Below are 25,000 nucleotides of genomic sequence, written 5' to 3'. Positions count from 1 at the left end.
AAGATCAAGTGTAGTATCTGTTCTTATCAGTTTAATATCTGATATGTCCTCTATATGGGGATTAAATATTAAATGCATTTTTGAGCATTGGGAGGTGAAAACTGGGGCTTGCTCTCTTCACTCCTTGCATTGACCTGGCATTGCAGTGCCACCAGGAACGGTGCACCATTCTCTTTTTTCTGTGAAAACCAAAGCAAGGCTGGAACTAGAAGGACGTTAACGTGTGCCTGTGCCCGTGCCCGTGCGTCAACGTAATTGCAAGCCCATGTTTCTTGTAAGGAAGCAGCAGTGTAAAAGCTTACAGCACCTGGTATTCCCAGGCGGTCTCCCATCCAAGTACTAACCAGGCCCGACCCTGCTTAGCTTCCGAGATCAGACGAGATCGGGCGTGCTCAGGGTGGTATGGCCGTAAGCCGACGGGCTGGGGACACAGACTCCTTTTATAGACTAGGCAAGGCCCCCTGCTCGTGGAGGAGCTCAAAGGTCAGCCTTTCGAACGTTCAAGAGTTTAAGTTGTTTTTGGTGGGCTTTGCTGTATGGCCGCGCCCTTTGAGTGTGTCAAATGTCAAGCAGCTGTCCGTCAAGGCTCAGAGGTGCACTTAGATCACCTTGGGGCAGAGGTGATCAGCAGCAGCCTTTGTTATGCGCACTTAAAAAACATGGCACCACAACAAGTAACTTGTGTGCCAAGATCTTGAGTTGGCCCCACACACTTGTGGGCCATCGCTTCTCGGCCTTTTGGCTAAGATCAAGTGTAGTATCTGTTCTTATCAGTTTAATATCTGATATGTCCTCTATATGGGGATTAAATATTAAATGCATTTTTGAGCATTGGGAGGTGAAAACTGGGGCTTGCTCTCTTCACTCCTTGCATTGACCTGGCATTGCAGTGCCACCAGGAACGGTGCACCATTCTCTTTTTTCTGTGAAAACCAAAGCAAGGCTGGAACTAGAAGGACGTTAACGTGTGCCTGTGCCCGTGCCCGTGCGTCAACGTAATTGCAAGCCCATGTTTCTTGTAAGGAAGCAGCAGTGTAAAAGCTTACAGCACCTGGTATTCCCAGGCGGTCTCCCATCCAAGTACTAACCAGGCCCGACCCTGCTTAGCTTCCGAGATCAGACGAGATCGAGCGTGCTCAGGGTGGTATGGCCGTAAGCCGACGGGCTGGGGACACAGACTCCTTTTATAGACTAGGCAAGGCCCCCTGCTCGTGGAGGAGCTCAAAGGTCAGCCTTTCGAACGTTCAAGAGTTTAAGTTGTTTTTGTTGGGCTTTGCTGTATGGCCGCGCCCTTTGAGTGTGTCAAATGTCAAACAGCTGTCCGTCAAGGCTCAGAGGTGCACTTAGATCACCTTGGGGCAGAGGTGATCAGCAGCAGCCTTTGTTATGCGCACTTAAAAAACATGGCACCACAACAAGTAACTTGTGTGCCAAGATCTTGAGTTGGCCCCACACACTTGTGGGCCATTGCTTCTCGGCCTTTTGGCTAAGATCAAGTGTAGTATCTGTTCTTATCAGTTTAATATCTGATATGTCCTCTATATGGGGATTAAATATTAAATGCATTTTTGAGCATTGGGAGGTGAAAACTGGGGCTTGCTCTCTTCACTCCTTGCATTGACCTGGCATTGCAGTGCCACCAGGAACGGTGCACCATTCTCTTTTTTCTGTGAAAACCAAAGCAAGGCTGGAACTAGAAGGACGTTAACGTGTGCCTGTGCCCGTGCCCGTGCGTCAACGTAATTGCAAGCCCATGTTTCTTGTAAGGAAGCAGCAGTGTAAAAGCTTACAGCACCTGGTATTCCCAGGCGGTCTCCCATCCAAGTACTAACCAGGCCCGACCCTGCTTAGCTTCCGAGATCAGACGAGATCGAGCGTGCTCAGGGTGGTATGGCCGTAAGCCGACGGGCTGGGGACACAGACTCCTTTTATAGACTAGGCAAGGCCCCCTGCTCGTGGAGGAGCTCAAAGGTCAGCCTTTCGAACGTTCAAGAGTTTAAGTTGTTTTTGTTGGGCTTTGCTGTATGGCCGCGCCCTTTGAGTGTGTCAAATGTCAAGCAGCTGTTCGTCAAGGCTCAGAGGTGCACTTAGATCACCTTGGGGCGGAGGTGATCAGCAGCAGCCTTTGTTATGCGCACTTAAAAAACATGGCACCACAACAAGTAACTTGTGTGCCAAGATCTTGAGTTGGCCCCAGACACTTGTGGGCCATCGCTTCTCGGCCTTTTGGCTAAGATCAAGTGTAGTATCTGTTCTTATCAGTTTAATATCTGATATGTCCTCTATATGGGGATTAAATATTAAATGCATTTTTGAGCATTGGGAGGTGAAAACTGGGGCTTGCTCTCTTCACTCCTTGCATTGACCTGGCATTGCAGTGCCACCAGGAACGGTGCACCATTCTCTTTTTTCTGTGAAAACCAAAGCAAGGCTGGAACTAGAAGGACGTTAACGTGTGCCTGTGCCCGTGCCCGTGCGTCAACGTAATTGCAAGCCCATGTTTCTTGTAAGGAAGCAGCAGTGTAAAAGCTTACAGCACCTGGTATTCCCAGGCGGTCTCCCATCCAAGTACTAACCAGGCCCGACCCTGCTTAGCTTCCGAGATCAGACGAGATCGGGCGTGCTCAGGGTGGTATGGCCGTAAGCCGACGGGCTGGGGACACAGACTCCTTTTATAGACTAGGCAAGGCCCCCTGCTCGTGGAGGAGCTCAAAGGTCAGCCTTTCGAACGTTCAAGAGTTTAAGTTGTTTTTGGTGGGCTTTGCTGTATGGCCGCGCCCTTTGAGTGTGTCAAATGTCAAGCAGCTGTCCGTCAAGGCTCAGAGGTGCACTTAGATCACCTTGGGGCAGAGGTGATCAGCAGCAGCCTTTGTTATGCGCACTTAAAAAACATGGCACCACAACAAGTAACTTGTGTGCCAAGATCTTGAGTTGGCCCCACACACTTGTGGGCCATCGCTTCTCGGCCTTTTGGCTAAGATCAAGTGTAGTATCTGTTCTTATCAGTTTAATATCTGATATGTCCTCTATATGGGGATTAAATATTAAATGCATTTTTGAGCATTGGGAGGTGAAAACTGGGGCTTGCTCTCTTCACTCCTTGCATTGACCTGGCATTGCAGTGCCACCAGGAACGGTGCACCATTCTCTTTTTTCTGTGAAAACCATAGCAAGGCTGGAACTAGAAGGACGTTAACGTGTGCCTGTGCCCGTGCCCGTGCGTCAACGTAATTGCAAGCCCATGTTTCTTGTAAGGAAGCAGCAGTGTAAAAGCTTACAGCACCTGGTATTCCCAGGCGGTCTCCCATCCAAGTACTAACCAGGCCCGACCCTGCTTAGCTTCCGAGATCAGACGAGATCGGGCGTGCTCAGGGTGGTATGGCCGTAAGCCGACGGGCTGGGGACACAGACTCCTTTTATAGACTAGGCAAGGCCCCCTGCTCGTGGAGGAGCTCAAAAGTCAGCCTTTCGAACACACTGCACTTGAGCCTTTATCTCCACTACCTGCTACACTATATTCCAGTATTAGGAAGCTACATCGAGATGGGTAAGCTGCTGCCCATCTCCAAGCTTCTCACGTGCTTGCAGAGCGACATCCAAGGCTGAAACTAGAAGGACGTTAACGTGTGCCCGTGCGTCAACGTAATTGCAAGCCCATGTTTCTTGTAAGGAAGCAGCAGTGTAAAAGCTTACAGCACCTGGTATTCCCAGGCGGTCTCCCATCCAAGTACTAACCAGGCCCGACCCTGCTTAGCTTCCGAGATCAGACGAGATCGGGCGTGCTCAGGGTGGTATGGCCGTAAGCCGACGGGCTGGGGACACAGACTCCTTTTATAGACTAGGCAAGGCCCCCTGCTCGTGGAGGAGCTCAAAAGTCAGCCTTTCGAACACACTGCACTTGAGCCTTTATCTCCACTACCTGCTACACTATATTCCAGTATTAGGAAGCTACATCGAGATGGGTAAGCTGCTGCCCATCTCCAAGCTTCTCACGTGCTTGCAGAGCGACATCCAAGGCTGAAACTAGAAGGACGTTAACGTGTGCCCGTGCGTCAACGTAATTGCAAGCCCATGTTTCTTGTAAGGAAGCAGCAGTGTAAAAGCTTACAGCACCTGGTATTCCCAGGCGGTCTCCCATCCAAGTACTAACCAGGCCCGACCCTGCTTAGCTTCCGAGATCAGACGAGATCGAGCATGCTCAGGGTGGTATGGCCGTAAGCCGACGGGCTGGGGACACAGACTCCTTTTATAGACTAGGCAAGGCCCCCTGCTCGTGGAGGAGCTCAAAGGTCAGCCTTTCGAACGTTCAAGAGTTTAAGTTGTTTTTGGTGGGCTTTGCTGTATGGCCGCGCCCTTTGAGTGTGTCAAATGTCAAGCAGCTGTTCGTCAAGGCTCAGAGGTGCACTTAGATCACCTTGGGGCGGAGGTGATCAGCAGCAGCCTTTGTTATGCGCACTTAAAAAACATGGCACCACAACAAGTAACTTGTGTGCCAAGATCTTGAGTTGGCCCCAGACACTTGTGGGCCATCGCTTCTCGGCCTTTTGGCTAAGATCAAGTGTAGTATCTGTTCTTATCAGTTTAATATCTGATATGTCCTCTATATGGGGATTAAATATTAAATGCATTTTTGAGCATTGGGAGGTGAAAACTGGGGCTTGCTCTCTTCACTCCTTGCATTGACCTGGCATTGCAGTGCCACCAGGAACGGTGCACCATTCTCTTTTTTCTGTGAAAACCAAAGCAAGGCTGGAACTAGAAGGACGTTAACGTGTGCCTGTGCCCGTGCCCGTGCGTCAACGTAATTGCAAGCCCATGTTTCTTGTAAGGAAGCAGCAGTGTAAAAGCTTACAGCACCTGGTATTCCCAGGCGGTCTCCCATCCAAGTACTAACCAGGCCCGACCCTGCTTAGCTTCCGAGATCAGACGAGATCGGGCGTGCTCAGGGTGGTATGGCCGTAAGCCGACGGGCTGGGGACACAGACTCCTTTTATAGACTAGGCAAGGCCCCCTGCTCGTGGAGGAGCTCAAAGGTCAGCCTTTCGAACGTTCAAGAGTTTAAGTTGTTTTTGGTGGGCTTTGCTGTATGGCCGCGCCCTTTGAGTGTGTCAAATGTCAAGCAGCTGTCCGTCAAGGCTCAGAGGTGCACTTAGATCACCTTGGGGCAGAGGTGATCAGCAGCAGCCTTTGTTATGCGCACTTAAAAAACATGGCACCACAACAAGTAACTTGTGTGCCAAGATCTTGAGTTGGCCCCACACACTTGTGGGCCATCGCTTCTCGGCCTTTTGGCTAAGATCAAGTGTAGTATCTGTTCTTATCAGTTTAATATCTGATATGTCCTCTATATGGGGATTAAATATTAAATGCATTTTTGAGCATTGGGAGGTGAAAACTGGGGCTTGCTCTCTTCACTCCTTGCATTGACCTGGCATTGCAGTGCCACCAGGAACGGTGCACCATTCTCTTTTTTCTGTGAAAACCATAGCAAGGCTGGAACTAGAAGGACGTTAACGTGTGCCTGTGCCCGTGCCCGTGCGTCAACGTAATTGCAAGCCCATGTTTCTTGTAAGGAAGCAGCAGTGTAAAAGCTTACAGCACCTGGTATTCCCAGGCGGTCTCCCATCCAAGTACTAACCAGGCCCGACCCTGCTTAGCTTCCGAGATCAGACGAGATCGGGCGTGCTCAGGGTGGTATGGCCGTAAGCCGACGGGCTGGGGACACAGACTCCTTTTATAGACTAGGCAAGGCCCCCTGCTCGTGGAGGAGCTCAAAAGTCAGCCTTTCGAACACACTGCACTTGAGCCTTTATCTCCACTACCTGCTACACTATATTCCAGTATTAGGAAGCTACATCGAGATGGGTAAGCTGCTGCCCATCTCCAAGCTTCTCACGTGCTTGCAGAGCGACATCCAAGGCTGAAACTAGAAGGACGTTAACGTGTGCCCGTGCGTCAACGTAATTGCAAGCCCATGTTTCTTGTAAGGAAGCAGCAGTGTAAAAGCTTACAGCACCTGGTATTCCCAGGCGGTCTCCCATCCAAGTACTAACCAGGCCCGACCCTGCTTAGCTTCCGAGATCAGACGAGATCGGGCGTGCTCAGGGTGGTATGGCCGTAAGCCGACGGGCTGGGGACACAGACTCCTTTTATAGACTAGGCAAGGCCCCCTGCTCGTGGAGGAGCTCAAAAGTCAGCCTTTCGAACACACTGCACTTGAGCCTTTATCTCCACTACCTGCTACACTATATTCCAGTATTAGGAAGCTACATCGAGATGGGTAAGCTGCTGCCCATCTCCAAGCTTCTCACGTGCTTGCAGAGCGACATCCAAGGCTGAAACTAGAAGGACGTTAACGTGTGCCCGTGCGTCAACGTAATTGCAAGCCCATGTTTCTTGTAAGGAAGCAGCAGTGTAAAAGCTTACAGCACCTGGTATTCCCAGGCGGTCTCCCATCCAAGTACTAACCAGGCCCGACCCTGCTTAGCTTCCGAGATCAGACGAGATCGAGCATGCTCAGGGTGGTATGGCCGTAAGCCGACGGGCTGGGGACACAGACTCCTTTTATAGACTAGGCAAGGCCCCCTGCTCGTGGAGGAGCTCAAAGGTCAGCCTTTCGAACGTTCAAGAGTTTAAGTTGTTTTTGGTGGGCTTTGCTGTATGGCCGCGCCCTTTGAGTGTGTCAAATGTCAAGCAGCTGTTCGTCAAGGCTCAGAGGTGCACTTAGATCACCTTGGGGCGGAGGTGATCAGCAGCAGCCTTTGTTATGCGCACTTAAAAAACATGGCACCACAACAAGTAACTTGTGTGCCAAGATCTTGAGTTGGCCCCAGACACTTGTGGGCCATCGCTTCTCGGCCTTTTGGCTAAGATCAAGTGTAGTATCTGTTCTTATCAGTTTAATATCTGATATGTCCTCTATATGGGGATTAAATATTAAATGCATTTTTGAGCATTGGGAGGTGAAAACTGGGGCTTGCTCTCTTCACTCCTTGCATTGACCTGGCATTGCAGTGCCACCAGGAACGGTGCACCATTCTCTTTTTTCTGTGAAAACCAAAGCAAGGCTGGAACTAGAAGGACGTTAACGTGTGCCTGTGCCCGTGCCCGTGCGTCAACGTAATTGCAAGCCCATGTTTCTTGTAAGGAAGCAGCAGTGTAAAAGCTTACAGCACCTGGTATTCCCAGGCGGTCTCCCATCCAAGTACTAACCAGGCCCGACCCTGCTTAGCTTCCGAGATCAGACGAGATCGGGCGTGCTCAGGGTGGTATGGCCGTAAGCCGACGGGCTGGGGACACAGACTCCTTTTATAGACTAGGCAAGGCCCCCTGCTCGTGGAGGAGCTCAAAGGTCAGCCTTTCGAACGTTCAAGAGTTTAAGTTGTTTTTGGTGGGCTTTGCTGTATGGCCGCGCCCTTTGAGTGTGTCAAATGTCAAGCAGCTGTCCGTCAAGGCTCAGAGGTGCACTTAGATCACCTTGGGGCAGAGGTGATCAGCAGCAGCCTTTGTTATGCGCACTTAAAAAACATGGCACCACAACAAGTAACTTGTGTGCCAAGATCTTGAGTTGGCCCCACACACTTGTGGGCCATCGCTTCTCGGCCTTTTGGCTAAGATCAAGTGTAGTATCTGTTCTTATCAGTTTAATATCTGATATGTCCTCTATATGGGGATTAAATATTAAATGCATTTTTGAGCATTGGGAGGTGAAAACTGGGGCTTGCTCTCTTCACTCCTTGCATTGACCTGGCATTGCAGTGCCACCAGGAACGGTGCACCATTCTCTTTTTTCTGTGAAAACCAAAGCAAAGCTGGAACTAGAAGGACGTTAACGTGTGCCTGTGCCCGTGACCGTGCGTCAACGTAATTGCAAGCCCATGTTTCTTGTAAGGAAGCAGCAGTGTAAAAGCTTACAGCACCTGGTATTCCCAGGCGGTCTCCCATCCAAGTACTAACCAGGCCCGACCCTGCTTAGCTTCCGAGATCAGACGAGATCGAGCGTGCTCAGGGTGGTATGGCCGTAAGCCGACGGGCTGGGGACACAGACTCCTTTTATAGACTAGGCAAGGCCCCCTGCTCGTGGAGGAGCTCAAAGGTCAGCCTTTCGAACGTTCAAGAGTTTAAGTTGTTTTTGGTGGGCTTTGCTGTATGGCCGCGCCCTTTGAGTGTGTCAAATGTCAAGCAGCTGTCCGTCAAGGCTCAGAGGTGCACTTAGATCACCTTGGGGCAGAGGTGATCAGCAGCAGCCTTTGTTATGCGCACTTAAAAAACATGGCACCACAACAAGTAACTTGTGTGCCAAGATCTTGAGTTGGCCCCACACACTTGTGGGCCATCGCTTCTCGGCCTTTTGGCTAAGATCAAGTGTAGTATCTGTTCTTATCAGTTTAATATCTGATATGTCCTCTATATGGGGATTAAATATTAAATGCATTTTTGAGCATTGGGAGGTGAAAACTGGGGCTTGCTCTCTTCACTCCTTGCATTGACCTGGCATTGCAGTGCCACCAGGAACGGTGCACCATTCTCTTTTTTCTGTGAAAACCATAGCAAGGCTGGAACTAGAAGGACGTTAACGTGTGCCTGTGCCCGTGCCCGTGCGTCAACGTAATTGCAAGCCCATGTTTCTTGTAAGGAAGCAGCAGTGTAAAAGCTTACAGCACCTGGTATTCCCAGGCGGTCTCCCATCCAAGTACTAACCAGGCCCGACCCTGCTTAGCTTCCGAGATCAGACGAGATCGGGCGTGCTCAGGGTGGTATGGCCGTAAGCCGACGGGCTGGGGACACAGACTCCTTTTATAGACTAGGCAAGGCCCCCTGCTCGTGGAGGAGCTCAAAAGTCAGCCTTTCGAACACACTGCACTTGAGCCTTTATCTCCACTACCTGCTACACTATATTCCAGTATTAGGAAGCTACATCGAGATGGGTAAGCTGCTGCCCATCTCCAAGCTTCTCACGTGCTTGCAGAGCGACATCCAAGGCTGAAACTAGAAGGACGTTAACGTGTGCCCGTGCGTCAACGTAATTGCAAGCCCATGTTTCTTGTAAGGAAGCAGCAGTGTAAAAGCTTACAGCACCTGGTATTCCCAGGCGGTCTCCCATCCAAGTACTAACCAGGCCCGACCCTGCTTAGCTTCCGAGATCAGACGAGATCGGGCGTGCTCAGGGTGGTATGGCCGTAAGCCGACGGGCTGGGGACACAGACTCCTTTTATAGACTAGGCAAGGCCCCCTGCTCGTGGAGGAGCTCAAAAGTCAGCCTTTCGAACACACTGCACTTGAGCCTTTATCTCCACTACCTGCTACACTATATTCCAGTATTAGGAAGCTACATCGAGATGGGTAAGCTGCTGCCCATCTCCAAGCTTCTCACGTGCTTGCAGAGCGACATCCAAGGCTGAAACTAGAAGGACGTTAACGTGTGCCTGTGCGTCAACGTAATTGCAAGCCCATGTTTCTTGTAAGGAAGCAGCAGTGTAAAAGCTTACAGCACCTGGTATTCCCAGGCGGTCTCCCATCCAAGTACTAACCAGGCCCGACCCTGCTTAGCTTCCGAGATCAGACGAGATCGAGCATGCTCAGGGTGGTATGGCCGTAAGCCGACGGGCTGGGGACACAGACTCCTTTTATAGACTAGGCAAGGCCCCCTGCTCGTAGAGGAGCTCAAAGGTCAGCCTTTCGAACGTTCAAGAGTTTAAGTTGTTTTTGGTGGGCTTTGCTGTATGGCCGCGCCCTTTGAGTGTGTCAAATGTCAAGCAGCTGTTCGTCAAGGCTCAGAGGTGCACTTAGATCACCTTGGGGCGGAGGTGATCAGCAGCAGCCTTTGTTATGCGCACTTAAAAAACATGGCACCACAACAAGTAACTTGTGTGCCAAGATCTTGAGTTGGCCCCAGACACTTGTGGGCCATCGCTTCTCGGCCTTTTGGCTAAGATCAAGTGTAGTATCTGTTCTTATCAGTTTAATATCTGATATGTCCTCTATATGGGGATTAAATATTAAATGCATTTTTGAGCATTGGGAGGTGAAAACTGGGGCTTGCTCTCTTCACTCCTTGCATTGACCTGGCATTGCAGTGCCACCAGGAACGGTGCACCATTCTCTTTTTTCTGTGAAAACCAAAGCAAGGATGGAACTAGAAGGACGTTAACGTGTGCCTGTGCCTGTGCCCGTGCCCGTGCGTCAACGTAATTGCAAGCCCATGTTTCTTGTAAGGAAGCAGCAGTGTAAAAGCTTACAGCACCTGGTATTCCCAGGCGGTCTCCCATCCAAGTACTAAACAGGCCCGACCCTGCTTAGCTTCCGAGATCAGACGAGATCGAGCGTGCTCAGGGTGGTATGGCCGTAAGCCCAGGGGCCGGGGACACAGACTCCTTTTATAGACTAGGCAAGGCCCCCTGCTCGTGGAGGAGCTCAAAAGTTAGCCTTTCGAACACACTAAACTTGAGCCTTTATCTCCACTACCTGCTACACTCTATTCCAGTATTAGGAAGCTACACCGAGATGGGTAAGCTGCTCCCCATCTCCAAGCTTCTCACATGCTTGCAGAGCGACATCCAAGGCTGAAACTAGAAGGACATTAACGTGTGCCCGTGCGTCAACGCAATTGCAAGCCCATGTTTCTTGTAAGGAAGCAGCAGTGTAAAAGCTTACAGCACCTGGTATTCCCAGGCGGTCTCCCATCCAAGTACTAACCAGGCCCGACCCTGCTTAGCTTCCGAGATCAGACGAGATCGGGCGTGCTCAGGGTGGTATGGCCGTAAGCCGACGGGTTGGGGACACAGACTCCTTTTATAGACTAGGCAAGGCCCCCTGCTCGTGGAGGAGCTCAAAGGTCAGCCTTTCGAACGTTCAAGAGTTTAAGTTGTTTTTGGTGGGCTTTGCTGTATGGCCGCGCCCTTTGAGTGTGTCAAATGTCAAGCAGCTGTCCGTCAAGGCTCAGAGGTGCACTTAGATCACCTTGGGGCAGAGGTGATCAGCAGCAGCCTTTGTTATGCGCACTTAAAAAACATGGCACCACAACAAGTAACTTGTGTGCCAAGATCTTGAGTTGGCCCCACACACTTGTGGGCCATCGCTTCTCGGCCTTTTGGCTAAGATCAAGTGTAGTATCTGTTCTTATCAGTTTAATATCTGATATGTCCTCTATATGGGGATTAAATATTAAATGCATTTTTGAGCATTGGGAGGTGAAAACTGGGGCTTGCTCTCTTCACTCCTTGCATTGACCTGGCATTGCAGTGCCACCAGGAACGGTGCACCATTCTCTTTTTTCTGTGAAAACCATAGCAAGGCTGGAACTAGAAGGACGTTAACGTGTGCCTGTGCCCGTGCCCGTGCGTCAACGTAATTGCAAGCCCATGTTTCTTGTAAGGAAGCAGCAGTGTAAAAGCTTACAGCACCTGGTATTCCCAGGCGGTCTCCCATCCAAGTACTAACCAGGCCCGACCCTGCTTAGCTTCCGAGATCAGACGAGATCGGGCGTGCTCAGGGTGGTATGGCCGTAAGCCGACGGGCTGGGGACACAGACTCCTTTTATAGACTAGGCAAGGCCCCCTGCTCGTGGAGGAGCTCAAAAGTCAGCCTTTCGAACACACTGCACTTGAGCCTTTATCTCCACTACCTGCTACACTATATTCCAGTATTAGGAAGCTACATCGAGATGGGTAAGCTGCTGCCCATCTCCAAGCTTCTCACGTGCTTGCAGAGCAACATCCAAGGCTGAAACTAGAAGGACGTTAACGTGTGCCCGTGCGTCAACGTAATTGCAAGCCCATGTTTCTTGTAAGGAAGCAGCAGTGTAAAAGCTTACAGCACCTGGTATTCCCAGGCGGTCTCCCATCCAAGTACTAACCAGGCCCGACCCTACTTAGCTTCCGAGATCAGACGAGATCGAGCGTGCTCAGGGTGGTATGGCCGTAAGCCGACGGGCTGGGGACACAGACTCCTTTTATAGACTAGGCAAGGCCCCCTGCTCGTGGAGGAGCTCAAAGGTCAGCCTTTCGAACGTTCAAGAGTTTAAGTTGTTTTTGGTGGGCTTTGCTGTATGGCCGCGCCCTTTGAGTGTGTCAAATGTCAAGCAGCTGTCCGTCAAGGCTCAGAGGTGCACTTAGATCACCTTGGGGCGGAGGTGATCAGCAGCAGCCTTTGTTATGCGCACTTAAAAAACATGGCACCACAACAAGTAACTTGTGTGCCAAGATCTTGAGTTGGCCCCACACACTTGTGGGCCATCGCTTCTCGGCCTTTTGGCTAAGATCAAGTGTAGTATCTGTTCTTATCAGTTTAATATCTGATATGTCCTCTATATGGGGATTAAATATTAAATGCATTTTTGAGCATTGGGAGGTGAAAACTGGGGCTTGCTCTCTTCACTCCTTGCATTGACCTGGCATTGCAGTGCCACCAGGAACAGTGCACCATTCTCTTTTTTCTGTGAAAACCAAAGCAAGGCTGGAACTAGAAGGACGTTAACGTGTGCCTGTGCCCGTGCCCGTGCGTCAACGTAATTGCAAGCCCATGTTTCTTGTAAGGAAGCAGCAGTGTAAAAGCTTACAGCACCTGGTATTCCCAGGCGGACTCCCATCCAAGTACTAACCAGGCCCGACCCTGCTTAGCTTCCGAGATCAGACGAGATCGGGCGTGCTCAGGGTGGTATGGCCGTAAGCCGACGGGCTGGGGACACAGACTCCTTTTATAGACTAGGCAAGGCCCCCTGCTCGTGGAGGAGCTCAAAAGTCAGCCTTTCGAACACACTGCACTTGAGCCTTTATCTCCACTACCTGCTACACTATATTCCAGTATTAGGAAGCTACATCGAGATGGGTAAGCTGCTGCCCATCTCCAAGCTTCTCACGTGCTTGCAGAGCGACATCCAAGGCTGAAACTAGAAGGACGTTAACGTGTGCCCGTGCGTCAACGTAATTGCAAGCCCATGTTTCTTGTAAGGAAGCAGCAGTGTAAAAGCTTACAGCACCTGGTATTCCCAGGCGGTCTCCCATCCAAGTACTAACCAGGCCCGACCCTGCTTAGCTTCCGAGATCAGACGAGATCGGGCGTGCTCAGGGTGGTATGGCCGTAAGCCGACGGGCTGGGGACACAGACTCCTTTTATAGACTAGGCAAGGCCCCCTGCTCGTGGAGGAGCTCAAAAGTCAGCCTTTCGAACACACTGCACTTGAGCCTTTATCTCCACTACCTGCTACACTATATTCCAGTATTAGGAAGCTACATCGAGATGGGTAAGCTGCTGCCCATCTCCAAGCTTCTCACGTGCTTGCAGAGCGACATCCAAGGCTGAAACTAGAAGGACGTTAACGTGTGCCCGTGCGTCAACGTAATTGCAAGCCCATGTTTCTTGTAAGGAAGCAGCAGTGTAAAAGCTTACAGCACCTGGTATTCCCAGGCGGTCTCCCATCCAAGTACTAACCAGGCCCGACCCTGCTTAGCTTCCGAGATCAGACGAGATCGGGCGTGCTCAGGGTGGTATGGCCGTAAGCCGTCGGGCTGGGGACACAGACTCCTTTTATAGACTAGGCAAGGCCCCCTGCTCGTGGAGGAGCTCAAAGGTCAGCCTTTCGAACGTTCAAGAGTTTAAGTTGTTTTTGGTGGGCTTTGCTGTATGGCCGCGCCCTTTGAGTGTGTCAAATGTCAAGCAGCTGTCCGTCAAGGCTCAGAGGTGCACTTAGATCACCTTGGGGCGGAGGTGATCAGCAGCAGCCTTTGTTATGCACACTTAAAAACATGGCACCACAACAAGTAACTTGTGTGCCAAGATCTTGAGTTGGCCCCACACACTTGTAGGCCATCGCTTCTCGGCCTTTTGGCTAAGATCAAGTGTAGTATCTGTTCTTATCAGTTTAATATCTGATATGTCCTCTATATGGGGATTAAATATTAAATGCATTTTTGAGCATTGGGAGGTGAAAACTGGGGCTTGCTCTCTTCACTCCTTGCATTGACCTGGCATTGCAGTGCCACCAGGAACGGTGCACCATTCTCTTTTTTCTGTGAAAACCAAAGCAAGGCTGGAACTAGAAGGACGTTAACGTGTGCCTGTGCCCGTGCCCGTGCGTCAACGTAATTGCAAGCCCATGTTTCTTGTAAGGAAGCAGCAGTGTAAAAGCTTACAGCACCTGGTATTCCCAGGCGGTCTCCCATCCAAGTACTAACCAGGCCCGACCCTGCTTAGCTTCCGAGATCAGACGAGATCGGGCGTGCTCAGGGTGGTATGGCCGTAAGCCGACGGGCTGGGGACACAGACTCCTTTTATAGACTAGGCAAGGCCCCCTGCTCGTGGAGGAGCTCAAAAGTCAGCCTTTCGAACACACTGCACTTGAGCCTTTATCTCCACTACCTGCTACACTATATTCCAGTATTAGGAAGCTACATCGAGATGGGTAAGCTGCTGCCCATCTCCAAGCTTCTCACGTGCTTGCAGAGCGACATCCAAGGCTGAAACTAGAAGGACGTTAACGTGTGCCCGTGCGTCAACGTAATTGCAAGCCCATGTTTCTTGTAAGGAAGCAGCAGTGTAAAAGCTTACAGCACCTGGTATTCCCAGGCGGTCTCCCATCCAAGTACTAACCAGGCCCGACCCTGCTTAGCTTCCGAGATCAGACGAGATCGGGCGTGCTCAGGGTGGTATGGCCGTAAGCCGACGGGCTGGGGACACAGACTCCTTTTATAGACTAGGCAAGGCCCCCTGCTCGTGGAGGAGCTCAAAAGTCAGCCTTTCGAACACACTGCACTTGAGCCTTTATCTCCACTACCTGCTACACTATATTCCAGTATTAGGAAGCTACATCGAGATGGGTAAGCTGCTGCCCATCTCCAAGCTTCTCACGTGCTTGCAGAGCGACATCCAAGGCTGAAACTAGAAGGACGTTAACGTGTGCCCGTGCGTCAACGTAATTGCAAGCCCATGTTTCTTGTAAGGAAGCAGCAGTGTAAAAGCTTACAGCACCTGGTATTCCCAGGCGGTCTCCCATCCAAGTACTAACCAGGCCCGACCCTGCTTAGCTTCCGAGATCAGACGAGATCGGGCGTGCTCAGGGTGGTATGGCCGTAAGCCGTCGGGCTGGGGACACAGACTCCTTTTATAGACTAGGCAAGGCCCCCTGCTCGTGGAGGAGCTCAAAGGTCAGCCTTTCGAACGTTCAAGAGTTTAAGTTGTTTTTGGTGGGCTTTGCTGTATGGCCGCGCCCTTTGAGTGTGTCAAATGTCAAGCAGCTGTCCGTCAAGGCTCAGAGGTGCACTTAGATCACCTTGGGGCGGAGGTGATCAGCAGCAGCCTTTGTTATGCACACTTAAAAACATGGCACCACAACAAGTAACTTGTGTGCCAAGATCTTGAGTTGGCCCCACACACTTGTAGGCCATCGCTTCTCGGCCTTTTGGCTAAGATCAAGTGTAGTATCTGTTCTTATCAGTTTAATATCTGATATGTCCTCTATATGGGGATTAAATATTAAATGCATTTTTGAGCATTGGGAGGTGAAAACTGGGGCTTGCTCTCTTCACTCCTTGCATTGACCTGGCATTGCAGTGCCACCAGGAACGGTGCACCATTCTCTTTTTTCTGTGAAAACCAAAGCAAGGCTGGAACTAGAAGGACGTTAACGTGTGCCTGTGCCCGTGCCCGTGCGTCAACGTAATTGCAAGCCCATGTTTCTTGTAAGGAAGCAGCAGTGTAAAAGCTTACAGCACCTGGTATTCCCAGGCGGACTCCCATCCAAGTACTAACCAGGCCCGACCCTGCTTAGCTTCCGAGATCAGACGAGATCGGGCGTGCTCAGGGTGGTATGGCCGTAAGCCGACGGGCTGGGGACACAGACTCCTTTTATAGACTAGGCAAGGCCCCCTGCTCGTGGAGGAGCTCAAAAGTCAGCCTTTCGAACACACTGCACTTGAGCCTTTATCTCCACTACCTGCTACACTATATTCCAGTATTAGGAAGCTACATCGAGATGGGTAAGCTGCTGCCCATCTCCAAGCTTCTCACGTGCTTGCAGAGCGACATCCAAGGCTGAAACTAGAAGGACGTTAACGTGTGCCCGTGCGTCAACGTAATTGCAAGCCCATGTTTCTTGTAAGGAAGCAGCAGTGTAAAAGCTTACAGCACCTGGTATTCCCAGGCGGTCTCCCATCCAAGTACTAACCAGGCCCGACCCTGCTTAGCTTCCGAGATCAGACGAGATCGGGCGTGCTCAGGGTGGTATGGCCGTAAGCCGACGGGCTGGGGACACAGACTCCTTTTATAGACTAGGCAAGGCCCCCTGCTCGTGGAGGAGCTCAAAAGTCAGCCTTTCGAACACACTGCACTTGAGCCTTTATCTCCACTACCTGCTACACTATATTCCAGTATTAGGAAGCTACATCGAGATGGGTAAGCTGCTGCCCATCTCCAAGCTTCTCACGTGCTTGCAGAGCGACATCCAAGGCTGAAACTAGAAGGACGTTAACGTGTGCCCGTGCGTCAACGTAATTGCAAGCCCATGTTTCTTGTAAGGAAGCAGCAGTGTAAAAGCTTACAGCACCTGGTATTCCCAGGCGGTCTCCCATCCAAGTACTAACCAGGCCCGACCCTGCTTAGCTTCCGAGATCAGACGAGATCGGGCGTGCTCAGGGTGGTATGGCCGTAAGCCGTCGGGCTGGGGACACAGACTCCTTTTATAGACTAGGCAAGGCCCCCTGCTCGTGGAGGAGCTCAAAGGTCAGCCTTTCGAACGTTCAAGAGTTTAAGTTGTTTTTGGTGGGCTTTGCTGTATGGCCGCGCCCTTTGAGTGTGTCAAATGTCAAGCAGCTGTCCGTCAAGGCTCAGAGGTGCACTTAGATCACCTTGGGGCGGAGGTGATCAGCAGCAGCCTTTGTTATGCACACTTAAAAACATGGCACCACAACAAGTAACTTGTGTGCCAAGATCTTGAGTTGGCCCCACACACTTGTAGGCCATCGCTTCTCGGCCTTTTGGCTAAGATCAAGTGTAGTATCTGTTCTTATCAGTTTAATATCTGATATGTCCTCTATATGGGGATTAAATATTAAATGCATTTTTGAGCATTGGGAGGTGAAAACTGGGGCTTGCTCTCTTCACTCCTTGCATTGACCTGGCATTGCAGTGCCACCAGGAACGGTGCACCATTCTCTTTTTTCTGTGAAAACCAAAGCAAGGCTGGAACTAGAAGGACGTTAACGTGTGCCTGTGCCCGTGCCCGTGCGTCAACGTAATTGCAAGCCCATGTTTCTTGTAAGGAAGCAGCAGTGTAAAAGCTTACAGCACCTGGTATTCCCAGGCGGTCTCCCATCCAAGTACTAACCAGGCCCGACCCTGCTTAGCTTCCGAGATCAGACGAGATCGGGCGTGCTCAGGGTGGTATGGCCGTAAGCCGACGGGCTGGGGACACAGACTCCTTTTATAGACTAGGCAAGGCCCCCTGCTCGTGGAGGAGCTCAAAAGTCAGCCTTTCGAACACACTGCACTTGAGCCTTTATCTCCACTACCTGCTACACTATATTCCAGTATTAGGAAGCTACATCGAGATGGGTAAGCTGCTGCCCATCTCCAAGCTTCTCACGTGCTTGCAGAGCGACATCCAAGGCTGAAACTAGAAGGACGTTAACGTGTGCCCGTGCGTCAACGTAATTGCAAGCCCATGTTTCTTGTAAGGAAGCAGCAGTGTAAAAGCTTACAGCACCTGGTATTCCCAGGCGGTCTCCCATCCAAGTACTAACCAGGCCCGACCCTGCTTAGCTTCCGAGATCAGACGAGATCGGGCGTGCTCAGGGTGGTATGGCCGTAAGCCGACGGGCTGGGGACACAGACTCCTTTTATAGACTAGGCAAGGCCCCCTGCTCGTGGAGGAGCTCAAAAGTCAGCCTTTCGAACACACTGCACTTGAGCCTTTATCTCCACTACCTGCTACACTATATTCCAGTATTAGGAAGCTACATCGAGATGGGTAAGCTGCTGCCCATCTCCAAGCTTCTCACGTGCTTGCAGAGCGACATCCAAGGCTGAAACTAGAAGGACGTTAACGTGTGCCCGTGCGTCAACGTAATTGCAAGCCCATGTTTCTTGTAAGGAAGCAGCAGTGTAAAAGCTTACAGCACCTGGTATTCCCAGGCGGTCTCCCATACAAGTACTAACCAGGCCCGACCCTGCTTAGCTTCCGAGATCAGACGAGATCGGGCGTGCTCAGGGTGGTATGGCCGTAAGCCGACGGGCTGGGGACACTGACTCCTTTTATAGACTAGGCAAGGCCCCCTGCTCGTGGAGGAGCTCAAAGGTCAGCCTTTCGAACGTTCAAGAGTTTAAGTTGTTTTTGGTGGGCTTTGCTGTATGGCCGCGCCCTTTGAGTGTGTCAAATGTCAAGCAGCTGTCCGTCAAGGCTCAGAGGTGCACTTAGATCACCTTGGGGCAGAGGTGATCAGCAGCAGCCTTTGTTATGCGCACTTAAAAAACATGGCACCACAACAAGTAACTTGTGTGCCAAGATCTTGAGTTGGCCCAAGACACTTGTGGGCCATCGCTTCTCGGCCTTTTGGCTAAGATCAAGTGTAGTATCTGTTCTTATCAGTTTAATATCTGATATGTCCTCTATATGGGGATTAAATATTAAATGCATTTTTGAGCATTGGGAGGTGAAAACTGGGGCTTGCTCTCTTCACTCCTTGCATTGACCTGGCATTGCAGTGCCACCAGGAACGGTGCACAATTCTCTTTTTCTGTGAAAACCAAAGCAAGGCTGGAACTAGAAGGACGTTAACGTGTGCCTGTGCCCGTGCCCGTGCGTCAACGTAATTGCAAGCCCATGTTTCTTGTAAGGAAGCAGCAGTGTAAAAGCTTACAGCACCTGGTATTCCCAGGCGGTCTCCCATGCAAGTACTAACCAGGCCCGACCCTGCTTAGCTTCCGAGATCAGACGAGATCGGGCGTGCTCAGGGTGGTATGGCCGTAAGCCGACGGGCTGGGGACACAGACTCCTTTTATAGACTAGGCAAGGCCCCCTGCTCGTGGAGGAGCTCAAAAGTCAGCCTTTCGAACACACTGCACTTGAGCCTTTATCTCCACTACCTGCTACACTCTATTCCAGTATTAGGAAGCTACACCGAGATGGGTAAGCTGCTCCCCATCTCCAAGCTTCTCACGTGCTTGCAGAGCGACATCCAAGGCTGAAACTAGACGGACGTTAACATGTGCCGTGCGTCAATGTAATTGCAAGCCCATGTTTCTTGTAAGGAAGCAGCAGTGTAAAAGCTTACAGCACCTGGTATTCCCAGGCGGTCTCCCATCCAAGTACTAACCAGGCACGCCCCTGCTTAGCTTCCGAGATCAGACGAGATCGGGCGTGCTCAGGGTGGTATGGCCGTAAGCCAACGGGCTGGGGACACAGACTCCTTTTATAGACTAGGCAAGGCCCCCTGCTCGTGGAGGAGCTCAAAAGTCAGCCTTTCGAACACACTGCACTTGAGCCTTTATCTCCACTACCTGCTACACTCTATTCCTGTATTAGGAAGCTACACCGAGATGGGTAAGCTGCTCCCCATCTCCAAGCTTCTCACGTGCTTGCAGAGCGACATCCAAGGCTGAAACTAGAAGGACGTTAACATGTGCCCGTGCGTCAACGTAATTGCAAGCCCATGTTTCTTGTAAGGAAGCAGCAGTGTAAAAGCTTACAGCACCTGGTATTCCCAGGCGGTCTCCCATCCAAGTACTAACCAGGCCCGACCCTGCTTAGCTTCCGAGATCAGACGAGATCGGGCGTGCTCAGGGTGGTATGGCCGTAAGCCAACGGGCTGGGGACACAGACTCCTTTTATAGACTAGGCAAGGCCCCCTGCTCGTGGAGGAGCTCAAAGGTCAGCCTTTCGAACGTTCAAGAGTTTAAGTTGTTTTTGGTGGGCTTTGCTGTATGGCCGTGCCCTTTGAGTGTGTCAAATGTCAAGCAGCTGTCTGTCAAGGCTCAGAGTGCACTTAGATCACCTTGGGGCGGAGGTGATCAGCAGCAGCCTTTGTTATGCGCACTTAAAAAACATGGCACCACAACAAGTAACTTGTGTGCCAAGATCTTGAGTTGGCCCCAGACACTTGTGGGCCATCGCTTCTCGGCCTTTTGGCTAAGATCAAGTGTAGTATCTGTTCTTATCAGTTTAATATCTGATATGTCCTCTATATGGGGATTAAATATTAAATGCATTTTTGAGCATTGGGAGGTGAAAACTGGGGCTTGCTCTCTTCACTCCTTGCATTGACCTGGCATTGCAGTGCCACCAGGAACGGTGCACCATTCTCTTTTTTCTGTGAAAACCAAAGCAAGGCTGGAACTAGAAGGACGTTAACGTGTGCCTGTGCCCGTGCCCGTGCGTCAACGTAATTGCAAGCCCATGTTTCTTGTAAGGAAGCAGCAGTGTAAAAGCTTACAGCACCTGGTATTCCCAGGCGGTCTCCCATCCAAGTACTAACCAGGCCCGACCCTGCTTAGCTTCCGAGATCAGACGAGATCGGGCGTGCTCAGGGTGGTATGGCCATAAGCCAACGGGCTGGGGACACAGACTCCTTTTATAGACTAGGCAAGGCCCCCTGCTCGTGGAGGAGCTCAAAAGTCAGCCTTTCGAACACACTGCACTTGAGCCTTTATCTCCACTACCTGCTACACTCTATTCCAGTATTAGGAAGCTACACCGAGATGGGTAAGCTGCTCCCCATCTCCAAGCTTCTCACGTGCTTGCAGAGCGACATCCAAGGCTGAAACTAGAAGGACGTTAACATGTGCCCGTGCGTCAACGTAATTGCAAGCCCATGTTTCTTGTAAGGAAGCAGCAGTGTAAAAGCTTACAGCACCTGGTATTCCCAGGCGGTCTCCCATCCAAGTACTAACCAGGCCCGACCCTGCTTAGCTTCCGAGATCAGAAGAGATCGGGCGTGCTCAGGGTGGTATGGCCGTAAGCCAACGTGGTGGGGACACAGACTCCTTTTATAGACTAGGCAAGGCCCCCTGCTCGTGGAGGAGCTCAAAGGTCAGCCTTTCGAACGTTCAAGAGTTTAAGTTGTTTTTGGTGGGCTTTGCTGTATGGCCGTGCCCTTTGAGTGTGTCAAATGTCAAGCAGCTGTCTGTCAAGGCTCAGAGTGCACTTAGATCACCTTGGGGCGGAGGTGATCAGCAGCAGCCTTTGTTATGCGCACTTAAAAAACATGGCACCACAACAAGTAACTTGTGTGCCAAGATCTTGAGTTGGCCCCAGACACTTGTGGGCCATCGCTTCTCGGCCTTTTGGCTAAGATCAAGTGTAGTATCTGTTCTTATCAGTTTAATATCTGATATGTCCTCTATATGGGGATTAAATATTAAATGCATTTTTGAGCATTGGGAGGTGACAACTGGGGCTTGCTCTCTTCACTCCTTGCATTGACCTGGCATTGCAGTGCCACCAGGAACGGTGCACAATTCTCTTTTTCTGTGAAAACCAAAGCAAGGCTGGAACTAGAAGGACGTTAACGTGTGCCTGTGCCCGTGCCCGTGCGTCAACGTAATTGCAAGCCCATGTTTCTTGTAAGGAAGCAGCAGTGTAAAAGCTTACAGCACCTGGTATTCCCAGGCGGTCTCCCATGCAAGTACTAACCAGGCCCGACCCTGCTTAGCTTCCGAGATCAGACGAGATCGGGCGTGCTCAGGGTGGTATGGCCGTAAGCCGACGGGCTGGGGACACAGACTCCTTTTATAGACTAGGCAAGGCCCCCTGCTCGTGGAGGAGCTCAAAAGTCAGCCTTTCGAACACACTGCACTTGAGCCTTTATCTCCACTACCTGCTACACTCTATTCCAGTATTAGGAAGCTACACCGAGATGGGTAAGCTGCTCCCCATCTCCAAGCTTCTCACGTGCTTGCAGAGCGACATCCAAGGCTGAAACTAGACGGACGTGAACATGTGCCCGTGCGTCAATGTAATTGCAAGCCCATGTTTCTTGTAAGGAAGCAGCAGTGTAAAAGCTTACAGCACCTGGTATTCCCAGGCGGTCTCCCATCCAAGTACTAACCAGGCACGCCCCTGCTTAGCTTCCGAGATCAGACGAGATCGGGCGTGCTCAGGGTGGTATGGCCGTAAGCCAACGGGCTGGGGACACAGACTCCTTTTATAGACTAGGCAAGGCCCCCTGCTCGTGGAGGAGCTCAAAAGTCAGCCTTTCGAACACACTGCACTTGAGCCTTTATCTCCACTACCTGCTACACTCTATTCCTGTATTAGGAAGCTACACCGAGATGGGTAAGCTGCTCCCCATCTCCAAGCTTCTCACGTGCTTGCAGAGCGACATCCAAGGCTGAAACTAGAAGGACGTTAACATGTGCCCGTGCGTCAACGTAATTGCAAGCCCATGTTTCTTGTAAGGAAGCAGCAGTGTAAAAGCTTACAGCACCTGGTATTCCCAGGCGGTCTCCCATCCAAGTACTAACCAGGCCCGACCCTGCTTAGCTTCCGAGATCAGACGAGATCGGGCGTGCTCAGGGTGGTATGGCCGTAAGCCAACGGGCTGGGGACACAGACTCCTTTTATAGACTAGGCAAGGCCCCCTGCTCGTGGAGGAGCTCAAAGGTCAGCCTTTCGAACGTTCAAGAGTTTAAGTTGTTTTTGGTGGGCTTTGCTGTATGGCCGTGCCCTTTGAGTGTGTCAAATGTCAAGCAGCTGTCTGTCAAGGCTCAGAGTGCACTTAGATCACCTTGGGGCGGAGGTGATCAGCAGCAGCCTTTGTTATGCGCACTTAAAAAACATGGCACCACAACAAGTAACTTGTGTGCCAAGATCTTGAGTTGGCCCCAGACACTTGTGGGCCATCGCTTCTCGGCCTTTTGGCTAAGATCAAGTGTAGTATCTGTTCTTATCAGTTTAATATCTGATATGTCCTCTATATGGGGATTAAATATTAAATGCATTTTTGAGCATTGGGAGGTGAAAACTGGGGCTTGCTCTCTTCACTCCTTGCATTGACCTGGCATTGCAGTGCCACCAGGAACGGTGCACCATTCTCTTTTTTCTGTGAAAACCAAAGCAAGGCTGGAACTAGAAGGACGTTAACGTGTGCCTGTGCCCGTGCCCGTGCGTCAACGTAATTGCAAGCCCATGTTTCTTGTAAGGAAGCAGCAGTGTAAAAGCTTACAGCACCTGGTATTCCCAGGCGGTCTCCCATCCAAGTACTAACCAGGCCCGACCCTGCTTAGCTTCCGAGATCAGACGAGATCGGGCGTGCTCAGGGTGGTATGGCCATAAGCCAACGGGCTGGGGACACAGACTCCTTTTATAGACTAGGCAAGGCCCCCTGCTCGTGGAGGAGCTCAAAAGTCAGCCTTTCGAACACACTGCACTTGAGCCTTTATCTCCACTACCTGCTACACTCTATTCCAGTATTAGGAAGCTACACCGAGATGGGTAAGCTGCTCCCCATCTCCAAGCTTCTCACGTGCTTGCAGAGCGACATCCAAGGCTGAAACTAGAAGGACGTTAACATGTGCCCGTGCGTCAACGTAATTGCAAGCCCATGTTTCTTGTAAGGAAGCAGCAGTGTAAAAGCTTACAGCACCTGGTATTCCCAGGCGGTCTCCCATCCAAGTACTAACCAGGCCCGACCCTGCTTAGCTTCCGAGATCAGACGAGATCGGGCGTGCTCAGGGTGGTATGGCCGTAAGCCAACGTGGTGGGGACACAGACTCCTTTTATAGACTAGGCAAGGCCCCCTGCTCGTGGAGGAGCTCAAAGGTCAGCCTTTCGAACGTTCAAGAGTTTAAGTTGTTTTTGGTGGGCTTTGCTGTATGGCCGTGCCCTTTGAGTGTGTCAAATGTCAAGCAGCTGTCTGTCAAGGCTCAGAGTGCACTTAGATCACCTTGGGGCGGAGGTGATCAGCAGCAGCCTTTGTTATGCGCACTTAAAAAACATGGCACCACAACAAGTAACTTGTGTGCCAAGATCTTGAGTTGGCCCCAGACACTTGTGGGCCATCGCTTCTCGGCCTTTTGGCTAAGATCAAGTGTAGTATCTGTTCTTATCAGTTTAATATCTGATATGTCCTCTATATGGGGATTAAATATTAAATGCATTTTTGAGCATTGGGAGGTGAAAACTGGGGCTTGCTCTCTTCACTCCTTGCATTGACCTGGCATTGCAGTGCCACCAGGAACGGTGCACAATTCTCTTTTTTCTGTGAAAACCAAAGCAAGGCTGGAACTAGAAGGACGTTAACGTGTGCCTGTGCCCGTGCCCGTGCGTCAACGTAATTGCAAGCCCATGTTTCTTGTAAGGAAGCAGCAGTGTAAAAGCTTACAGCACCTGGTATTCCCAGGCGGTCTCCCATCCAAGTACTAACCAGGCCCGACCCTGCTTAGCTTCCGAGATCAGACGAGATCGGGCGTGCTCAGGGTGGTATGGCCGTAAGCCGACGAGCTGGGGACACAGACTCCTTTTATAGACTAGGCAAGGCCCCCTCCTCGTGGAGGAGCTCAAAAGTCAGCCTTTCGAAAACACTGCACTTGAGCCTTTATCTCCACTACCTGCTACACTCTATTCCAGTATTAGGAAGCTACACCGAGATGGGTAAGCTGCTCCCCATCTCCAAGCTTCTCATGTGCTTGCAGAGCGACATCCAAGGCTGGAACTAGAAGGACGTTAACGTGTGCCCGTGCGTCAACGTAATTGCAAGCCCATGTTTCTTGTAAGCAAGCAGCAGTGTAAAAGCTTACAGCACCTGGTATTCCCAGGCGGTCTCCCATCCAAGTACTAACCAGGCCCGACCCTGCTTAGCTTCCGAGATCAGACGAGATCGGGCGTGCTCAGGGTGGTATGGCCGTAAGCCGACGGGCTGGGGACACAGACTCCTTTTATAGACTAGGCAAGGCCCCCTGCTCGTGGAGGAGCTCAAAGGTCAGCCTTTCGAACGTTCAAGAGTTTAAGTTGTTTTTGGTGGGCTTTGCTGTATGGCCGCGCCCTTTGAGTGTGTCAAATGTCAAGCAGCTGTCC

General features: G+C 51.1%; 65 non-coding genes across 65 annotated transcripts in view; 21 read left to right on the top strand and 44 right to left on the bottom strand.

The window, feature by feature from the left end:
• The window catches only part of LOC131442024 (U2 spliceosomal RNA), a 193-nt gene extending 22 nt beyond the window's left edge, over positions 1 to 171 (top strand). Inside the window, exon 1 of the small nuclear RNA XR_009232609.1 lies at positions 1 to 171. This exon is cut by the window's left edge and continues 22 nt beyond it. This is a non-coding gene — a small nuclear RNA (U2 spliceosomal RNA).
• A 124-nt stretch (positions 172 to 295) lies between these two features.
• On the bottom strand, positions 296 to 414 carry LOC131476682 (5S ribosomal RNA). Its single transcript, XR_009243044.1, has one exon. It is a non-coding gene; the product is annotated as a 5S ribosomal RNA (ribosomal RNA).
• Positions 415 to 722: 308 nt separating this feature from the next.
• LOC131442022 (U2 spliceosomal RNA) lies at positions 723 to 915 on the top strand. The gene has a single exon (XR_009232608.1). It is a non-coding gene; the product is annotated as a U2 spliceosomal RNA (small nuclear RNA).
• Positions 916 to 1,039: 124 nt separating this feature from the next.
• Positions 1,040 to 1,158, bottom strand: LOC131477241 (5S ribosomal RNA). The gene has a single exon (XR_009243590.1). It is a non-coding gene; the product is annotated as a 5S ribosomal RNA (ribosomal RNA).
• Positions 1,159 to 1,466: 308 nt separating this feature from the next.
• LOC131442281 (U2 spliceosomal RNA) lies at positions 1,467 to 1,659 on the top strand. Its single transcript, XR_009232857.1, has one exon. It is a non-coding gene; the product is annotated as a U2 spliceosomal RNA (small nuclear RNA).
• Positions 1,660 to 1,783: 124 nt separating this feature from the next.
• LOC131477240 (5S ribosomal RNA) lies at positions 1,784 to 1,902 on the bottom strand. The gene has a single exon (XR_009243589.1). It is a non-coding gene; the product is annotated as a 5S ribosomal RNA (ribosomal RNA).
• A 308-nt stretch (positions 1,903 to 2,210) lies between these two features.
• On the top strand, positions 2,211 to 2,403 carry LOC131442020 (U2 spliceosomal RNA). Its single transcript, XR_009232606.1, has one exon. It is a non-coding gene; the product is annotated as a U2 spliceosomal RNA (small nuclear RNA).
• Positions 2,404 to 2,527: 124 nt separating this feature from the next.
• LOC131476680 (5S ribosomal RNA) lies at positions 2,528 to 2,646 on the bottom strand. Its single transcript, XR_009243042.1, has one exon. It is a non-coding gene; the product is annotated as a 5S ribosomal RNA (ribosomal RNA).
• A 308-nt stretch (positions 2,647 to 2,954) lies between these two features.
• On the top strand, positions 2,955 to 3,147 carry LOC131442019 (U2 spliceosomal RNA). The gene has a single exon (XR_009232605.1). It is a non-coding gene; the product is annotated as a U2 spliceosomal RNA (small nuclear RNA).
• Positions 3,148 to 3,271: 124 nt separating this feature from the next.
• LOC131476679 (5S ribosomal RNA) lies at positions 3,272 to 3,390 on the bottom strand. The gene has a single exon (XR_009243041.1). It is a non-coding gene; the product is annotated as a 5S ribosomal RNA (ribosomal RNA).
• Positions 3,391 to 3,686: 296 nt separating this feature from the next.
• Positions 3,687 to 3,805, bottom strand: LOC131476678 (5S ribosomal RNA). Its single transcript, XR_009243040.1, has one exon. It is a non-coding gene; the product is annotated as a 5S ribosomal RNA (ribosomal RNA).
• Positions 3,806 to 4,101: 296 nt separating this feature from the next.
• On the bottom strand, positions 4,102 to 4,220 carry LOC131477675 (5S ribosomal RNA). Its single transcript, XR_009244000.1, has one exon. It is a non-coding gene; the product is annotated as a 5S ribosomal RNA (ribosomal RNA).
• A 308-nt stretch (positions 4,221 to 4,528) lies between these two features.
• Positions 4,529 to 4,721, top strand: LOC131442018 (U2 spliceosomal RNA). Its single transcript, XR_009232604.1, has one exon. It is a non-coding gene; the product is annotated as a U2 spliceosomal RNA (small nuclear RNA).
• A 124-nt stretch (positions 4,722 to 4,845) lies between these two features.
• LOC131476677 (5S ribosomal RNA) lies at positions 4,846 to 4,964 on the bottom strand. The gene has a single exon (XR_009243039.1). It is a non-coding gene; the product is annotated as a 5S ribosomal RNA (ribosomal RNA).
• Positions 4,965 to 5,272: 308 nt separating this feature from the next.
• LOC131442017 (U2 spliceosomal RNA) lies at positions 5,273 to 5,465 on the top strand. The gene has a single exon (XR_009232603.1). It is a non-coding gene; the product is annotated as a U2 spliceosomal RNA (small nuclear RNA).
• Positions 5,466 to 5,589: 124 nt separating this feature from the next.
• LOC131476676 (5S ribosomal RNA) lies at positions 5,590 to 5,708 on the bottom strand. The gene has a single exon (XR_009243038.1). It is a non-coding gene; the product is annotated as a 5S ribosomal RNA (ribosomal RNA).
• Positions 5,709 to 6,004: 296 nt separating this feature from the next.
• On the bottom strand, positions 6,005 to 6,123 carry LOC131476675 (5S ribosomal RNA). Its single transcript, XR_009243037.1, has one exon. It is a non-coding gene; the product is annotated as a 5S ribosomal RNA (ribosomal RNA).
• A 296-nt stretch (positions 6,124 to 6,419) lies between these two features.
• LOC131477674 (5S ribosomal RNA) lies at positions 6,420 to 6,538 on the bottom strand. The gene has a single exon (XR_009243999.1). It is a non-coding gene; the product is annotated as a 5S ribosomal RNA (ribosomal RNA).
• Positions 6,539 to 6,846: 308 nt separating this feature from the next.
• On the top strand, positions 6,847 to 7,039 carry LOC131442016 (U2 spliceosomal RNA). Its single transcript, XR_009232602.1, has one exon. It is a non-coding gene; the product is annotated as a U2 spliceosomal RNA (small nuclear RNA).
• Positions 7,040 to 7,163: 124 nt separating this feature from the next.
• On the bottom strand, positions 7,164 to 7,282 carry LOC131476674 (5S ribosomal RNA). Its single transcript, XR_009243036.1, has one exon. It is a non-coding gene; the product is annotated as a 5S ribosomal RNA (ribosomal RNA).
• A 308-nt stretch (positions 7,283 to 7,590) lies between these two features.
• On the top strand, positions 7,591 to 7,783 carry LOC131442015 (U2 spliceosomal RNA). Its single transcript, XR_009232601.1, has one exon. It is a non-coding gene; the product is annotated as a U2 spliceosomal RNA (small nuclear RNA).
• Positions 7,784 to 7,907: 124 nt separating this feature from the next.
• LOC131477239 (5S ribosomal RNA) lies at positions 7,908 to 8,026 on the bottom strand. Its single transcript, XR_009243588.1, has one exon. It is a non-coding gene; the product is annotated as a 5S ribosomal RNA (ribosomal RNA).
• Positions 8,027 to 8,334: 308 nt separating this feature from the next.
• On the top strand, positions 8,335 to 8,527 carry LOC131442014 (U2 spliceosomal RNA). The gene has a single exon (XR_009232600.1). It is a non-coding gene; the product is annotated as a U2 spliceosomal RNA (small nuclear RNA).
• Positions 8,528 to 8,651: 124 nt separating this feature from the next.
• On the bottom strand, positions 8,652 to 8,770 carry LOC131476673 (5S ribosomal RNA). The gene has a single exon (XR_009243035.1). It is a non-coding gene; the product is annotated as a 5S ribosomal RNA (ribosomal RNA).
• A 296-nt stretch (positions 8,771 to 9,066) lies between these two features.
• Positions 9,067 to 9,185, bottom strand: LOC131476672 (5S ribosomal RNA). The gene has a single exon (XR_009243034.1). It is a non-coding gene; the product is annotated as a 5S ribosomal RNA (ribosomal RNA).
• A 296-nt stretch (positions 9,186 to 9,481) lies between these two features.
• Positions 9,482 to 9,600, bottom strand: LOC131477672 (5S ribosomal RNA). The gene has a single exon (XR_009243997.1). It is a non-coding gene; the product is annotated as a 5S ribosomal RNA (ribosomal RNA).
• A 308-nt stretch (positions 9,601 to 9,908) lies between these two features.
• Positions 9,909 to 10,101, top strand: LOC131442013 (U2 spliceosomal RNA). The gene has a single exon (XR_009232599.1). It is a non-coding gene; the product is annotated as a U2 spliceosomal RNA (small nuclear RNA).
• A 130-nt stretch (positions 10,102 to 10,231) lies between these two features.
• On the bottom strand, positions 10,232 to 10,350 carry LOC131477768 (5S ribosomal RNA). The gene has a single exon (XR_009244089.1). It is a non-coding gene; the product is annotated as a 5S ribosomal RNA (ribosomal RNA).
• Positions 10,351 to 10,646: 296 nt separating this feature from the next.
• Positions 10,647 to 10,765, bottom strand: LOC131476671 (5S ribosomal RNA). The gene has a single exon (XR_009243033.1). It is a non-coding gene; the product is annotated as a 5S ribosomal RNA (ribosomal RNA).
• Positions 10,766 to 11,073: 308 nt separating this feature from the next.
• Positions 11,074 to 11,266, top strand: LOC131442012 (U2 spliceosomal RNA). Its single transcript, XR_009232598.1, has one exon. It is a non-coding gene; the product is annotated as a U2 spliceosomal RNA (small nuclear RNA).
• Positions 11,267 to 11,390: 124 nt separating this feature from the next.
• LOC131476669 (5S ribosomal RNA) lies at positions 11,391 to 11,509 on the bottom strand. The gene has a single exon (XR_009243031.1). It is a non-coding gene; the product is annotated as a 5S ribosomal RNA (ribosomal RNA).
• A 296-nt stretch (positions 11,510 to 11,805) lies between these two features.
• On the bottom strand, positions 11,806 to 11,924 carry LOC131477803 (5S ribosomal RNA). The gene has a single exon (XR_009244123.1). It is a non-coding gene; the product is annotated as a 5S ribosomal RNA (ribosomal RNA).
• A 308-nt stretch (positions 11,925 to 12,232) lies between these two features.
• On the top strand, positions 12,233 to 12,425 carry LOC131441501 (U2 spliceosomal RNA). Its single transcript, XR_009232107.1, has one exon. It is a non-coding gene; the product is annotated as a U2 spliceosomal RNA (small nuclear RNA).
• Positions 12,426 to 12,549: 124 nt separating this feature from the next.
• LOC131477293 (5S ribosomal RNA) lies at positions 12,550 to 12,668 on the bottom strand. The gene has a single exon (XR_009243639.1). It is a non-coding gene; the product is annotated as a 5S ribosomal RNA (ribosomal RNA).
• Positions 12,669 to 12,964: 296 nt separating this feature from the next.
• On the bottom strand, positions 12,965 to 13,083 carry LOC131476668 (5S ribosomal RNA). The gene has a single exon (XR_009243030.1). It is a non-coding gene; the product is annotated as a 5S ribosomal RNA (ribosomal RNA).
• A 296-nt stretch (positions 13,084 to 13,379) lies between these two features.
• LOC131476666 (5S ribosomal RNA) lies at positions 13,380 to 13,498 on the bottom strand. Its single transcript, XR_009243029.1, has one exon. It is a non-coding gene; the product is annotated as a 5S ribosomal RNA (ribosomal RNA).
• A 307-nt stretch (positions 13,499 to 13,805) lies between these two features.
• LOC131442011 (U2 spliceosomal RNA) lies at positions 13,806 to 13,998 on the top strand. Its single transcript, XR_009232597.1, has one exon. It is a non-coding gene; the product is annotated as a U2 spliceosomal RNA (small nuclear RNA).
• A 124-nt stretch (positions 13,999 to 14,122) lies between these two features.
• LOC131476665 (5S ribosomal RNA) lies at positions 14,123 to 14,241 on the bottom strand. Its single transcript, XR_009243028.1, has one exon. It is a non-coding gene; the product is annotated as a 5S ribosomal RNA (ribosomal RNA).
• A 296-nt stretch (positions 14,242 to 14,537) lies between these two features.
• On the bottom strand, positions 14,538 to 14,656 carry LOC131476664 (5S ribosomal RNA). The gene has a single exon (XR_009243027.1). It is a non-coding gene; the product is annotated as a 5S ribosomal RNA (ribosomal RNA).
• Positions 14,657 to 14,952: 296 nt separating this feature from the next.
• Positions 14,953 to 15,071, bottom strand: LOC131476663 (5S ribosomal RNA). The gene has a single exon (XR_009243026.1). It is a non-coding gene; the product is annotated as a 5S ribosomal RNA (ribosomal RNA).
• A 307-nt stretch (positions 15,072 to 15,378) lies between these two features.
• Positions 15,379 to 15,571, top strand: LOC131442009 (U2 spliceosomal RNA). The gene has a single exon (XR_009232595.1). It is a non-coding gene; the product is annotated as a U2 spliceosomal RNA (small nuclear RNA).
• Positions 15,572 to 15,695: 124 nt separating this feature from the next.
• On the bottom strand, positions 15,696 to 15,814 carry LOC131477292 (5S ribosomal RNA). Its single transcript, XR_009243638.1, has one exon. It is a non-coding gene; the product is annotated as a 5S ribosomal RNA (ribosomal RNA).
• A 296-nt stretch (positions 15,815 to 16,110) lies between these two features.
• Positions 16,111 to 16,229, bottom strand: LOC131476662 (5S ribosomal RNA). Its single transcript, XR_009243025.1, has one exon. It is a non-coding gene; the product is annotated as a 5S ribosomal RNA (ribosomal RNA).
• Positions 16,230 to 16,525: 296 nt separating this feature from the next.
• Positions 16,526 to 16,644, bottom strand: LOC131476661 (5S ribosomal RNA). The gene has a single exon (XR_009243024.1). It is a non-coding gene; the product is annotated as a 5S ribosomal RNA (ribosomal RNA).
• Positions 16,645 to 16,951: 307 nt separating this feature from the next.
• On the top strand, positions 16,952 to 17,144 carry LOC131442008 (U2 spliceosomal RNA). Its single transcript, XR_009232594.1, has one exon. It is a non-coding gene; the product is annotated as a U2 spliceosomal RNA (small nuclear RNA).
• A 124-nt stretch (positions 17,145 to 17,268) lies between these two features.
• LOC131476660 (5S ribosomal RNA) lies at positions 17,269 to 17,387 on the bottom strand. The gene has a single exon (XR_009243023.1). It is a non-coding gene; the product is annotated as a 5S ribosomal RNA (ribosomal RNA).
• A 296-nt stretch (positions 17,388 to 17,683) lies between these two features.
• Positions 17,684 to 17,802, bottom strand: LOC131476659 (5S ribosomal RNA). Its single transcript, XR_009243022.1, has one exon. It is a non-coding gene; the product is annotated as a 5S ribosomal RNA (ribosomal RNA).
• Positions 17,803 to 18,098: 296 nt separating this feature from the next.
• On the bottom strand, positions 18,099 to 18,217 carry LOC131477361 (5S ribosomal RNA). Its single transcript, XR_009243703.1, has one exon. It is a non-coding gene; the product is annotated as a 5S ribosomal RNA (ribosomal RNA).
• A 308-nt stretch (positions 18,218 to 18,525) lies between these two features.
• On the top strand, positions 18,526 to 18,718 carry LOC131442320 (U2 spliceosomal RNA). The gene has a single exon (XR_009232896.1). It is a non-coding gene; the product is annotated as a U2 spliceosomal RNA (small nuclear RNA).
• A 123-nt stretch (positions 18,719 to 18,841) lies between these two features.
• On the bottom strand, positions 18,842 to 18,960 carry LOC131477365 (5S ribosomal RNA). Its single transcript, XR_009243706.1, has one exon. It is a non-coding gene; the product is annotated as a 5S ribosomal RNA (ribosomal RNA).
• Positions 18,961 to 19,255: 295 nt separating this feature from the next.
• On the bottom strand, positions 19,256 to 19,374 carry LOC131441142 (5S ribosomal RNA). Its single transcript, XR_009231818.1, has one exon. It is a non-coding gene; the product is annotated as a 5S ribosomal RNA (ribosomal RNA).
• A 296-nt stretch (positions 19,375 to 19,670) lies between these two features.
• Positions 19,671 to 19,789, bottom strand: LOC131476657 (5S ribosomal RNA). Its single transcript, XR_009243020.1, has one exon. It is a non-coding gene; the product is annotated as a 5S ribosomal RNA (ribosomal RNA).
• Positions 19,790 to 20,096: 307 nt separating this feature from the next.
• On the top strand, positions 20,097 to 20,289 carry LOC131442006 (U2 spliceosomal RNA). Its single transcript, XR_009232593.1, has one exon. It is a non-coding gene; the product is annotated as a U2 spliceosomal RNA (small nuclear RNA).
• Positions 20,290 to 20,413: 124 nt separating this feature from the next.
• LOC131477184 (5S ribosomal RNA) lies at positions 20,414 to 20,532 on the bottom strand. The gene has a single exon (XR_009243534.1). It is a non-coding gene; the product is annotated as a 5S ribosomal RNA (ribosomal RNA).
• Positions 20,533 to 20,828: 296 nt separating this feature from the next.
• Positions 20,829 to 20,947, bottom strand: LOC131477189 (5S ribosomal RNA). The gene has a single exon (XR_009243539.1). It is a non-coding gene; the product is annotated as a 5S ribosomal RNA (ribosomal RNA).
• A 307-nt stretch (positions 20,948 to 21,254) lies between these two features.
• LOC131442552 (U2 spliceosomal RNA) lies at positions 21,255 to 21,447 on the top strand. The gene has a single exon (XR_009233124.1). It is a non-coding gene; the product is annotated as a U2 spliceosomal RNA (small nuclear RNA).
• A 123-nt stretch (positions 21,448 to 21,570) lies between these two features.
• Positions 21,571 to 21,689, bottom strand: LOC131477364 (5S ribosomal RNA). The gene has a single exon (XR_009243705.1). It is a non-coding gene; the product is annotated as a 5S ribosomal RNA (ribosomal RNA).
• Positions 21,690 to 21,985: 296 nt separating this feature from the next.
• On the bottom strand, positions 21,986 to 22,104 carry LOC131441141 (5S ribosomal RNA). The gene has a single exon (XR_009231817.1). It is a non-coding gene; the product is annotated as a 5S ribosomal RNA (ribosomal RNA).
• A 296-nt stretch (positions 22,105 to 22,400) lies between these two features.
• Positions 22,401 to 22,519, bottom strand: LOC131476656 (5S ribosomal RNA). Its single transcript, XR_009243019.1, has one exon. It is a non-coding gene; the product is annotated as a 5S ribosomal RNA (ribosomal RNA).
• Positions 22,520 to 22,826: 307 nt separating this feature from the next.
• On the top strand, positions 22,827 to 23,019 carry LOC131442005 (U2 spliceosomal RNA). The gene has a single exon (XR_009232592.1). It is a non-coding gene; the product is annotated as a U2 spliceosomal RNA (small nuclear RNA).
• Positions 23,020 to 23,143: 124 nt separating this feature from the next.
• On the bottom strand, positions 23,144 to 23,262 carry LOC131477183 (5S ribosomal RNA). Its single transcript, XR_009243533.1, has one exon. It is a non-coding gene; the product is annotated as a 5S ribosomal RNA (ribosomal RNA).
• Positions 23,263 to 23,558: 296 nt separating this feature from the next.
• LOC131476655 (5S ribosomal RNA) lies at positions 23,559 to 23,677 on the bottom strand. Its single transcript, XR_009243018.1, has one exon. It is a non-coding gene; the product is annotated as a 5S ribosomal RNA (ribosomal RNA).
• A 307-nt stretch (positions 23,678 to 23,984) lies between these two features.
• LOC131442318 (U2 spliceosomal RNA) lies at positions 23,985 to 24,177 on the top strand. Its single transcript, XR_009232894.1, has one exon. It is a non-coding gene; the product is annotated as a U2 spliceosomal RNA (small nuclear RNA).
• A 124-nt stretch (positions 24,178 to 24,301) lies between these two features.
• On the bottom strand, positions 24,302 to 24,420 carry LOC131476654 (5S ribosomal RNA). The gene has a single exon (XR_009243017.1). It is a non-coding gene; the product is annotated as a 5S ribosomal RNA (ribosomal RNA).
• A 296-nt stretch (positions 24,421 to 24,716) lies between these two features.
• On the bottom strand, positions 24,717 to 24,835 carry LOC131476653 (5S ribosomal RNA). Its single transcript, XR_009243016.1, has one exon. It is a non-coding gene; the product is annotated as a 5S ribosomal RNA (ribosomal RNA).
• Between the last annotated feature and the right edge of the window lie 165 nt (positions 24,836 to 25,000).

The sequence above is a fragment of the Solea solea genome, chromosome 16 (genome assembly GCF_958295425.1).
Source record: "Solea solea chromosome 16, fSolSol10.1, whole genome shotgun sequence".
NCBI classification, from domain to species: Eukaryota; Metazoa; Chordata; class Actinopteri; order Pleuronectiformes; family Soleidae; genus Solea; species Solea solea.
This window is presented reverse-complemented; position numbering and strand designations above follow the sequence as displayed.